This window comes from Trachurus japonicus, chromosome 17 (genome assembly GCF_045865225.1).
Source record: "Trachurus japonicus isolate A0001 chromosome 17, Traja_1.0".
In the NCBI taxonomy this organism is placed as follows: Eukaryota; Metazoa; Chordata; class Actinopteri; order Carangiformes; family Carangidae; genus Trachurus; species Trachurus japonicus.
The window spans coordinates 282,450-295,175 of record NC_140923.1 but is presented as its reverse complement, the minus strand read 5'-3'; positions in this window follow the sequence as shown (position 1 = coordinate 295,175).

The following is a 12,726-nucleotide window of genomic DNA, read 5'->3' as shown; positions in this document are numbered from 1 at the left end:
AAATAAGGAACTTGCACAAAACAAATGAATAACGGCTCCTACAAGAAAAACCTTTCTCCACATGGAATAGTGTAAAAGTCTCTGAGACTATGGGATGAGAAAACATTGGATATAATGAGAAATGAATGAATGAATGATTGTTGTACTGTGATTCAGGGTGCAGACAGGTTTATTCAGATTAAAGGGAGAGTTTCACATTTTATTAAGAAAGGCAGCTATTTGAAGCTCCCAGTACCTCGGGAGTCCCAAGAGTTGTGCATAAAGCTGCATTTTTATATTTTGGTCCTGTTTCAGAATTATCAAATACTTTTGGCATCTCTGTGAATAATAACCCTTTAGTTTTAACACTTGGAAAACTACCAGAAAACATCAAGAAGAATGATATATATTTGTTTTTAATAATAAGAGTAGCACTAATTAAACAAATTACAAGAAACTGGTTAAAAGATGATAATTTAAACAATTCTAAATGGAAGGATCTGGTTAATGAGATACAGTATATAGAAAATAACAATGAGAATTAGACATCAAGTTTGTGTTTTTGAAAAAAGATGGGAGAAATGGGTGAGATAAATAACAAAGGATGTGTAAAGTATTTTCAATTGTAAGTGATGTATTTTCTGCCGTACCTAGTGCATATACTTTATGAAAATGTATCCTCTGACTGAGACCTTTATGTAATTATTAGAATTTGTATTTGTATTTTTCTTCTTCTATTTTTATTATTTATTATTATTGTTATTATTATTTTTACTTTTCATAATGTCTGATTATTTTACTATGTTTTTGTTTGGCTGTTTGTTCATTAAAAGAAAAAGATAATTAAAAAAAATAAAAAATAAGCTGCATTTCAGCCACCTGGACCAGTGTCCACAAGGAGAAACACTTGCAGTGGGTTCATAGATACATGAAGACTAATTATTAAACAGTTTTATTCACTGATGAATGCCGTGCTGCACTGGACGGTCCAGATGGATGGAGTTCTGATGGAGTTCTGATGGAGTTTGGTGTATGTGCTGCAGCTCAAAAAGACCGAGATTACAACACAGCAATACAATACAATAATAACAGAAATGTGAGGTACAACTTAAGGTATGATAATTAAAATATAATAGCAGACAAGACTAAAAGTAACAAGAACAAGACTGAACACTTGGTACTGTAACATAAAGTAGAGTTTTAAAAGCATGAATGAAATGACTCTGAGTCCTGTCATTTAACAGTAAGTGACAGTGAAAGTATAGTGATGAAAATGGTTTGTAATTTATGGCTTTGGTGGATCGCCTTGTAGATGAAAATACAGATTTGTAAAATATTTTATGTCGAATATAATTAAGATCTTTAATTTGGCAAAGAGTGTAGAGGACGGAGCCCTAGAACTTGAGTTGGTAGCATATCTAACGGAGCGTTTTAGGAGTAAGTGAATGTTGTGAAGGTTAGTGGGACAGGTATTGTTGTCCAAACATAGTGTTGTTGTAGTGTATGAAAACATCCAAACATAGTGTTGTTGTAGTGTATGAAAACATCCAAACATAGTGTTGTTGTAGTGTATGAAAACATCCAAACATTGTGTTGTTGTAGTGTATGAAAACATCCAAACATAGTGTTGTTGTAGTGTATGAAAACATCCAGACATTGTGTTGTTGTAGTGTATGAAAACATCCAAACATAGGTTTGTTGTAGTGTATGAAAACCTCCAGACGTGAAGTCATTCAGCAGTGGGACTGAGGACAGAAGGTTTCTGCTCCATCAGTCTTCACTGTTACATGACTGAGCCACTAGGTGGTGCTGCTGCTCCACCACAGACCAGACAGACGGTCTAAAGACTGCAGCGCCCCCCACAGGAGAAGACCTGCACTGCTCCCCTCTGTTTTGTGTTTTCAACTGTATATTTGATACTGTTAGACCCCAGGAAGAATAACTGTGGCTTTGCTGCAGCTAATGGGGATCTGAATAATAAACAATAAACAATGGCTCATCTCACTGAGGTCACTGATAGGCCGATGGAGACGAGTGCAGCAAATCCTGAATGAAACCAAACCAACAACACAACAGGGTCAAGCTGATTGATTGATTGATTGATTGATTGATTGATTGTTTTAATGACCACACAGCCAGGCTGGTGGAATTTGCTTCCAGTATTTTTTTTCATTTCATTTATTAGTTTATTTCATAGGGACAGTGCACCACTAATCAACAGAGTTAAGAGAAACTGTCAAAGGGCCAGAGTTAGAGCCAACAAGGCTAGTTCTCCTCCGTTGTCCCTGGCCAGATGTTAAAGGCAACCTAAAAGACACAAAACACAACTTCCATAACAATCTACCTAGTAAAAGCTCCTAATAACAAGTAAAACAGGTAAGAAGTCTGACATACAGCATGACAAAAGCTCATGGCTGCAGACATAACATGCAGACAGAGAGAAGAAGAGCAAGAGAAAGTACAGCTAGAAACACATGCAAGTAGCACACAGAGCTAAAACATTAACACACAGAGCTAAGACATTAACACACAGAGCTAAGACATTAACACACAGAGCTAAAACATTAACACACAGAGCTAAGACATTAACACACAGAGCTAAAACATTAACACACAGAGCTAAAACATTAACACACAGAGCTAAGACATTAACACACAGAGCTAAAACATTAGCACAAACAATATCAGACATTACAAGGCAATAAGTACAGCTTATTGGTACAGGTTCCAAACATATAACATGTATAGACAAACATACAATTACAACTTATATGTAGGGCCGTGCTTGTTCCACAGTGTTCAGAGTTCAAGATATTTATTGCAGTGGGGATGAAACTGTTTGTGAAGCGGGTTGTTTTGGAGGCAGTTGACCTGCGGACTTGGACTTCGTGGAAGCAACCGTCGTCCATTCATTTCTGATAATGGACACCTCGTCGGGCATTATCCCTTACTTATAGGCTGGGCGCCTTAATTGGTGCACGACACGTAAATAAATATAAATTCATTCATTCATTCATTCATTCCAGGCTTTAAACAAAATCAGGTTTTTGCATGATGATGAAGTTCCTGAAGGTCTGTAAAGAGGTCGAGCTGCAGGTTTGTGTGTTGGAAACTTGTTGTGTGTTGAGGTGACGTGACCTAGAAGCTTCACTCTGCTGCTGCTGCCGCCTCGCTACTTCCTGTTTCCACCTCGTGTTCGTGACTCGTCGCTGCTGCTGCTGTTTCCTCTTCCTGTGGCGGTGAAGCTGCTGCACCGAGCAACAAAAAAACAATCTGTATATGTGTCAAATATCGATTAATGAATGAATGGATCATTTGCATCCCTGGTCTGTTGGTCTTGGTTAAGTACCACCTTGAAAAAAAACATGTTTTGTTGCTTAAGCTTATGTATTATTCAGTCATTCAATGGTATAGCCTACTAAAATCCATGTGAAATTTTTTTTTTTATATGCGATTAAAATGCGATTAATTAATTACAAAGCCTCTAATTAATTAGATTAATTCTTTTAATCGAGTCCCGGCCCTATTAAAAACATAATGATAAAATCTGTAGAACAACATGAAGCTTCATGAGTGTCTGAAGTGAATGTTTGTACTAAATGATGTTCAGTTCATTGTTAGCCTGTGTTATATGACTTTGTTATATATTTATACTTATAAAACGTAAAGGTGAAATCCTGCGATCTGATTGGTTGTTAGCCGTGGTATAATGAGCAGTTACCACGGCTACTATTCTAAAGCCTTATCACAGCGTAGGCTATCACTCCGCCTCAGGCACGTATGACTGGTATGAATGGAAGTTGTTGTCATGTATCCATGACAACGGACTGTTGCAGTCCGTAGCAACAGACAGTTGATGTTTTTAGGATGTTAAAAATGTAGTAAAGTAGTGTAATTGACATGTTGAAGGTGAACTTTGACCTCCAGAGGGTTAACAATGGTAGAGGGGACTGAGCAGTGACAGAGGAAAAGGCGGCAGTGGCTCAGGTGGTAGAGCGGCTCGTCCACTGATCAGAGGGTTGGCGGTTCGAATCCCACTCTGTCCCGGTTGCTGCCGTAGTGTCCTTGGGCAAGACACCTTCCCCACCTTGCTCCTGATGGGTCGGGGTCAGCGCCTTGCATGGCAGCTTCCGCCATCAGTGTGTGAATGTGTGTGTGAATGGGTGAATGTGATGAACTGTAAAGCGCTTTGGGTATCGTTCAGGTAGAAAAGCGCTTTATAAATACAGACCATAAATACGCTATATAAATACAGACCATTTACCATTTACCAGATGCAGAGCTACTTGGAGCTAACGTCTGGACAGCTGGGAACAGCTTTTTATTGGATAATATGTATTCTGGTTGAATAAAACTACATGAAATTGATGCGTATCCCTCTTTCATATTGCCATTATTGGTAACTGTTTTATAAAAGCAACATATTCCTCCAGTCCGTGGTCTATGCTCATTCTACCACTCTAAGGGGGAACAACGGCCCTTAGAGTGGTAGAATGAGCAGAGACCACGGACTGGAGGGATATGTTGCTTAAATATTTATATGTTTGATATTAATGCATGATGATGAAGTTCCTGAAGGTCTGTAACGAGGTCGAGCTGCAGGTTTGTGTGTTGGAAACTTGGTGTGTGTTGAGGTGACGTGACCTAGAAGCTTTGCTCTGCTGCTGCTGCCGCCTCGTCGCTACTTCCTGTTTCCACCTCGTGTTCGTGACTCGTCGCTGCTGCTGCTGTTTCCTCTTCCTGTGGCGGTGAAGCTGCTGCACCGAGCAACAAACAACAAACAACAAACCAACAACCAACCAACAAATAAAGAAAAGCAGCTGATCATCTGGCTGCAGCAGCAGGTCACACCGGGCCGAGGCAGAAAGAAACTGGGTCGGAGCTTCATCATGAGACCCACGACGACGACAACGATGATGATCTGACACACAACAAACAGACGTCACATAGTCAAATATATAAATGAACTAAAGAATGAATAAAGTGCTTTAATAAATGTCTATAACATGTTCAACAGACAGAAAAATAACGTATATATGGAACATAATGAACTCACTCAGGCAAAACACTTTACAATAAGGGTCCCAGTTAGCACATTAGGCTATTAAGCATTAATTAATATATTAACTAATGTATAATTAATGCTGAGTAATGCATACATAATGATAACTAATTACATTATTTACTTTTCAATGACCCAAAGACGCTTTGATTCATACCACATTCACACCGGTGTTTTATTTAATTGTTATTGAACCTGATGTAACATGAAAACTAGTTTATAATATAATATAATATATAATATAATACAATACAATATAATATAATATATAATGCAATATAATATAATATAATGCAATACAATACAATACAATACAATACAATACAATATAATATATTATAAAACAGAAAGGTGAAATCCAGCGATCTGATTGGTTGTTAACCGTGGTATATTGAGCATATACCACGGCTACTATTCTAAAGCCTTATCACAGCGTAAGCTATCACTCCGCCTCAGGCACGTATGACTGGTATGAATGGAAGTTGTTGTCATGTATCCATGACAACGGACTGTTGCAGTCCGTAGCCCAAGACAGCTGATGTTTTTACGATGTTAAAAAACGGACTAAAGTAGTTGAATCCACATGTTTAAGGTGAACTTTCACCTCCGGGGAGGGTTAACAATGGTAGAGGGGACTGAGCAGTGACTTTCACCTGAAAAAAAGCGGAGGAAAAGAGGAGATGCAGAGCTAACTAGGAGCTAACGCCTGGAGAGGTGGGACTATTTTTTTCACAGTGAGGCTATTTTATTGGATAATATGTATTTCTGGTTGAATAAAACTACATGAAATTGATTGCGTATCCCTCTTTCATATTGCCTTTATTGGTAACCGTTTTATAAAAGCAATATATCACTCCAGTCCGTGGTATATGCTCATTATACCACTCTAAGGGGGTTGTCGTCCCTCCGCTTCGCGTCGGGCCGAACAACGCCCCTTAGCCGTGGTATAATGAGCATATACCACGGCCTGTCGTGATATATTGCTTAAATATATAATGCAATATAATATAATATAATGCAATACAATACAATACAATACAATATAATATAATAGATAATACTATAATATGATATACAATATAATATAATATATAATACTATAATATATAATGCAATACAATACAATATAATATATAGTACAATACAATACAATATAATATATAATGCAATATAATATAATATAATGCAATACAATACAATACAATATAATATAATATATAATGCAATACAATACAATATAATATAATATATAATACTATAATATGATACACAATATAATATAATATATAATACTATAATATGATACACAATATAATATAATATATAATACTATAATATAAAATGCAATACAATACAATATAATATATAGTACAATACAATACAATATAATACAATATAATATAATATATAATATAATATAATCCAAGTTTATAGTTTGGTTTAGTGGAACAGGAAGTTCTGACAATGAAAAACTTTTTTTTATATTTCAGTTTGAAATACACAGAAGACCTGACGGCCTCGCGCCCCTCTGCAGGTGTGTGTGTGTGTGTGTGTGTGTGTGTGTGTGTTGACATATTTATCTCGTCTGCTGCTGCTTCACTGGTGTTTTATATTTAGGCGTCTGCTCTGTTTTCTCACGTCGAGGTTCAAGGTCGAGGTCGAGCACCTGATGATGCAACTTCACCTCACACACACAGACACACACACACACACACACACACACACACACACACACACACATCCTGTCCCAGGCTCGATCAATGTTGGTCAAACAAGGACTTTTTATATAACTAGAAAAAGAAAGCATTTCCTGAAGAAAATGCGTGTGAATGCTGAAAACAGCTGAACGCTGTTGCTGAAGCAATGCTGTTGACGAAACTGCTCAAGCAATGTTGAAAAGACTAATGCTAGAGTAGAGTAGAGTAGAGAGTAGATGAATACTTTATTCATCCCTAGGAGGGAAAAAGCTGAAACATATAACTTGTAGTGTGAGATGAATGCCTTTTTAAAGGTAAAAAGCAGTAGAAATGCTAAAGGGAGAAGAAAACATTGAAATTCTGCATGTTTAAATGTAATGGTTAAATAGTTGAAATCTGTAGCTAACCTAACAGGAAGGACAACTGATGAACCAGCACTAACATAGCTGAAGCAATGGCTGAGAATATATTTAAAAGTAGAAGATGTTAGGTTAGGTTAGGTTAGTTTATTGGTCTCCACCAGGGAGAAATTTGTTGCGGAGACAGGGAACATGTGTGAGACTTTGTATGAAATGGCTGGAAATTACTTGAATTGTCGAAGAAAAGTTTGAAAAATTCCTGAATTAGGAAAGAAGTTAATGCCTACTGAAATACATTGTAAACTGACAGCAGAAGAACATTGTTGAAGAATATAGATCATTAGCATTAGCTGAGGAGTAGAACATGTAAACAGCGGGTTTAATGGTGTGAAATGGTTGAGAAGAGCCTCAGTAGTTTAGGATACGTGTAAAACAATGTGTTCAACATGAACAAAATGGGGAAATGTGTATTTTCAGTTTAAATAGCTAAAGAACAAAATTAACAGCAACAAGTCCATTAACTACAACAGGAAGTGTGTGTCCATTTGTGTGTGTGTTTGTTGTGTGTGCATGTGTGTCTGTTTGCGTGTAATTGTGTAAATTGTGTATGTGTTTGGTAAGTGTATGTGTATGTGTGTGTGTGTGTGTGTGTGTGTGTGTGTGTGTGTGTGTGGTAGTTAGTGTGTGTCCATTTGTGTGTGTGTTGGATGTGTGTGTGTGTGGTGAGTGTGTCCATTTGTGTGTGTGTGTGTGTGTGTGTATGACCGACAGACAGTCAGACAGAGAGAATGTGTGTGCGTTGCCATGGTGACGTTGCCATGGTGAGGTTACTATGGTGAGGTTGCCATGTTGAGGTTACCATGTAACTGGTGGCTGGTGGCTTTAAGGTATGGTGGCAGCTTTAACCATAGGCTTTAACTGCTCTGTGACACCCTCAAACAGATCTAATGTACGACAAATCTGTACTTAGTACGAGCAAAAGGTTTACATTTTCCGAACCATAAGACCTTGCTGAACGCGTCCGTGTCACTTTGGTGTTTCTAGAGTAAAAATTGTTGATTGTGTCGCAGGTTGGAAACTTTGGGACGTTTAGAAAATCAGCGCCTACTTTTGAATGGGAGTCAATGAGAGGAGAGAGGGAAATGGCTGCACTCAGAGGCTCCCAGTTTAAATTGTGTTCGTCTCTCTGGTTTTTTGAGCACATGAAGAGATCAAGGATGAGCTTGTCTACAAACGTGGTGGAAATTATGTGTGTAGAGTGTAATCTGTGGCCGTGCTGACAGGATAGAGAGAAAAATGTGAGAGGATTTTTAGACCCTCTGTCACTCTAGCTGCTGATGTCACCCACTCTAGCTCTGAACATTCCGTGCCATTGACTCCCATGTTAAATCTGAATTTTGTCAGAAATTTGTCAGAAATTTTAATGATTTTAAAACTGTCAAATATCTGAAACTGTTGAAGATATCAATAAGCAAAAGGAGAAAGCTGAGAAATAGCTTAATAGTTTAAAGGTTTGTGAACAGTTTAAACGTTGAATGAAGTCTGTAGCTGAAAGTATGCTGAAGCTATAGAGGCTGAAAGAAGCAGAATATTTGAAGAGTTTGCAGACTGTTTCAATTCATTTCCTATGGGACAAAAATTGCAGAAAAAGTTAAATATTTTAAAAAGTATAATAGTTGAAAAGAGAAAAATAATAGCTCTAATGTCCTGAAAAAACTGCACGTTTTGATATATGAATTGTTGAAATAGCACAAAGTATGAAGGAGCTGAAAACTGCTGAAAAAGAGCGGAAGTCGTAAGAATAATAAATTTAAACAAAATGGCCGAACAGAATAACAGCATTCACACTAATAAGTATAAAGAAAATGGCCGAACAGAATAACAATAGTGTGAATGCCTTCAGCATTCACACTAATTACAGGGCAAGGGTATGAATTATTTTGTTTTGTGTTTGTTTCTTTCTCTTTCTTGTTTTTGTTTTGTAGTTTTCTTGAGATTTTGGGGGAATATTCTGTTATATGTATTTCAGTGATTATGTATGGGTTGGTATATTTGTGTTTAATTTTTGTATGTTGTTATTTATTTGAGTCTGATGTAAAGGATTTATATCCTGTATCAGATGTTTTTCATTAAATAATATAAAACAATACAATACAATATAATATAATATAATATAATAAAATAAAATCCAAGTTTATAGTTTGATTTAGTGGAACAGGAAGTTCTGACAATGGCCTCGTGCCCCTCTGCAGGTGTGTGTGTGTGTGTGTGTGTTGCTTCACTGGTGTTTTATATTTAGGCGTCTGCTCTGTTTTCTCACGTCGAGGTTCGAGGTCGAGCACCTGATGATGCAGCTTCACCTCAGCCCCTCCCACACACACACACAGACACACACATCCTGTCCCAACCACGCCGCCGCCTACGCCCGTGACGCTGCAGCCGTCGTCTCGCTGCGTCTCGTTGCCCCGAGCGACGACCACATCCACATCCTGTGGAAACTCTGAGGTGGAAGAGTTTCCAGCAGCAGCAGCCAATCAGATCGCAGCAGCAGCCAATCAGATCGCAGCACGGACGCCCCCGCAGAGCCGCAGCTCAGCACACAAACATCACCCACTTCTAGATTTCAATGTTCTGTTTAAATCAAACTGACCTAAAAAAAAACAAAACAGACATCTTCCATGGGGTTTTAATCCGTATATTAAATAAATACACTGCACAAAAAAATAATAATAAAGGGAACACTTAAACAACACATCTTTTTAGATCTCAATTAATGAAATATTGCAGTTTAAAATCGTTATTCGATATATAGTAGAATGTGTTGAGAACAAAATAACATAAAAATGATCAATGTAAATCAAAACGCTCAATGGACTTGCACCTCCTCCGTTGAAAGAATATATAAAATGTAAAGTCACCAGTGGCAGAACCACCAGAGCCACCGCCAGAGGAGACTGCGAGGTACCTCTCAGACGCACAGCTTTTGGTCAATCTGTTCTATCGGTTAAGGGTTGTAATATTTGGAATAATGTACCGTGCACAATAAGGGAAAGCACCACTTATAACACTTTCAAGGTCCACCTCAAAAACTGGCTTAAAACAAACCAAGTCTGTAATCATGACTAGGCGGGACCTTCGTGGAGTGCGACACATGCACCGTGCTCGGTGTCCGTCCGCCTTGCTCTGTACTTTTGACTGTCAAGATTTTTGTTTTGTTGTGCAGTGCGCGCCTACATATACGTATGTATGCATGCACTGCACTTGCCTTGTCTTTTTTGTGTGGTCATTCGTCTGGTTTTCTTGTTGTTGTGCAGTGCATGCCCACATATGTATGCATGCACTGCATTTGTCTTATTTTTCTATATTGCAATGTATCTCTGTAAGTATGTGTGTGAATGGCTCTTATATAACTGCTGCTACTGTTTCCAATATCTTGGTGCGGGTCATCACATTCTGGATTCATCCATTTAGACTTGCACTTTACCTATTTAAACTTGCACTTGCCCTTTAGAAACTGGCACTTTATACCAGGCACTTTATAGATCACATGTACTTTATGTCTAGGTATGACTGTGTATATGATTGTGAATCACTGTATAATTCTTGTGTATTTCTGTCTGTGTGTTACCTGCCAAGGGACTACGGATGCAAATTAGCAAGTTGCTAACTCTGACACATTTACATTTGTGCACACGTACGGATGTTCATTAATGTGTATTGTCCCTTTTAAATAAATAAAATTTAAAATAAGAAAATGATCATCCCAGGTTGATTTCACACGGATGTGATATACTTGGAGTTACAATGTGTTTTTTAAGTGGTCCCTTTATTTTTTACAGCAGTGTACATATGATATGATATGAAGATGAAGATATGAATCAATCACTAATCTATAAACAATACTGACTGAACCCGATCAATGAGACACAGCAGCTGCAACATGAACGATGTTCATGTAAAACAAAGACATGTGATGTTGTCCTTAGTGTTGTACCCTTTAAATCCACAGTAACACTTTAGATTTAACTTTAACATTAGTCAAGTGACAAACGATATTTCATTGTATATGTCAATGCAACGATAATAAACATAAACTTAACTATAGTTATCATTTATGAAGCATTTGTCAGTCTGTAATTCATAAACACAGTTATTAATGATTATCTCTGGATGAATGATCTGATCTATAATCAAACATCTCTGATGACGGATCAATAGTTGATAGCTACAGACAACCATGTTCACTATGTGCATTATATACTATATGTCAAATATATTCACTATGTTCACTATTATATATGTCAGCTATATTCACTATGTGCACTATGTATGTCAACTATATTCACTATGCTCATCATTCTCATTATATTAACTATGCTCCCTATACTCACTATGTTCACTATATATGTGTCAACTATATTCACTATGTTCACTATTATATATGTCAACTTTATTCACTATGTTCATCATTTTCATTATATTCACTATGTTCACTGTATTCACCATGTTCAACATTTTCACTATGTTCCCTATACTCACTACCCACTATGTTTACTACATTCACTGTTCACTATATTCGCTTTGTTCACCATATTCACCATGTTCACTATATTCATCATTTTCACAATATTCACTATACTCAATATGTTCATTAAATCAACTGTTCACCATGTTCACTATATTCACCATGTTCACTATTTGCCATGTTTACTATATTCACTACATATGTTCACCATGTTTGCTATGTTCATTACTGTATATTCGTTGTATTCACTATACTCACTGTTCACTATTCACTCTGCTCATTACAGTCACTATACTCATGATGTTCACTGTATTCATTATATTCACTTCACTCACTCTATTCGTTATACTCATTACATTCACTATATACTCCTTGTTGTCTTGTGCTCATTTTTTTCATATACTCTATGTTCACTATCTTTACTTACATACTAACTAGACTACACTACACTACACTTAAGATATCCACTGTACTCATTTTGTTCATTGCAATATTCATTATATTTGTTGTATTCACTACTCACTGTTCACTATATTTACTATATTCATTGTATTTGTTGTATTCACTACTCACTGTTCACTATATTTACTATATTCATTGTATTTGTTGTATTCACTACTGTTCACTATATTCAGTGTGTGAGGACTCAGCTCTGCTCTGTCAATGAGTTCCCTTCACTTTTATTATTGATATTGGAATTAGTAGAATTATTATTATTATGAGAGTAGTGACTGAAAATATTATATTACTTATGCATGGTATTATTAGTGCTATTATAGTTTATTTGTGTAATTATAGTGTTATTAATACATTATGATATTATGCATATATATATAATTAATTGATTATATAATTGATGTGTATGTATTATTGTTATTGTATTATTATAAGTGTAGTTGTGCTAGAGATGTATGACTGTATGTATTTATTTTATGTCTTGGATGTTATCATTTATGTTATAGTTTATGTACTTTATGGATCCCAGGAAGATTAGTGGTCGCCATGGTGGCAGCTAATGGCAATCCATCCCATAAACAATAAACATCAGCTGTGTCACAGGTCAAAGGTCACAGGTGGCCGAGCAGCATAGAGGCGTTTCTTTAC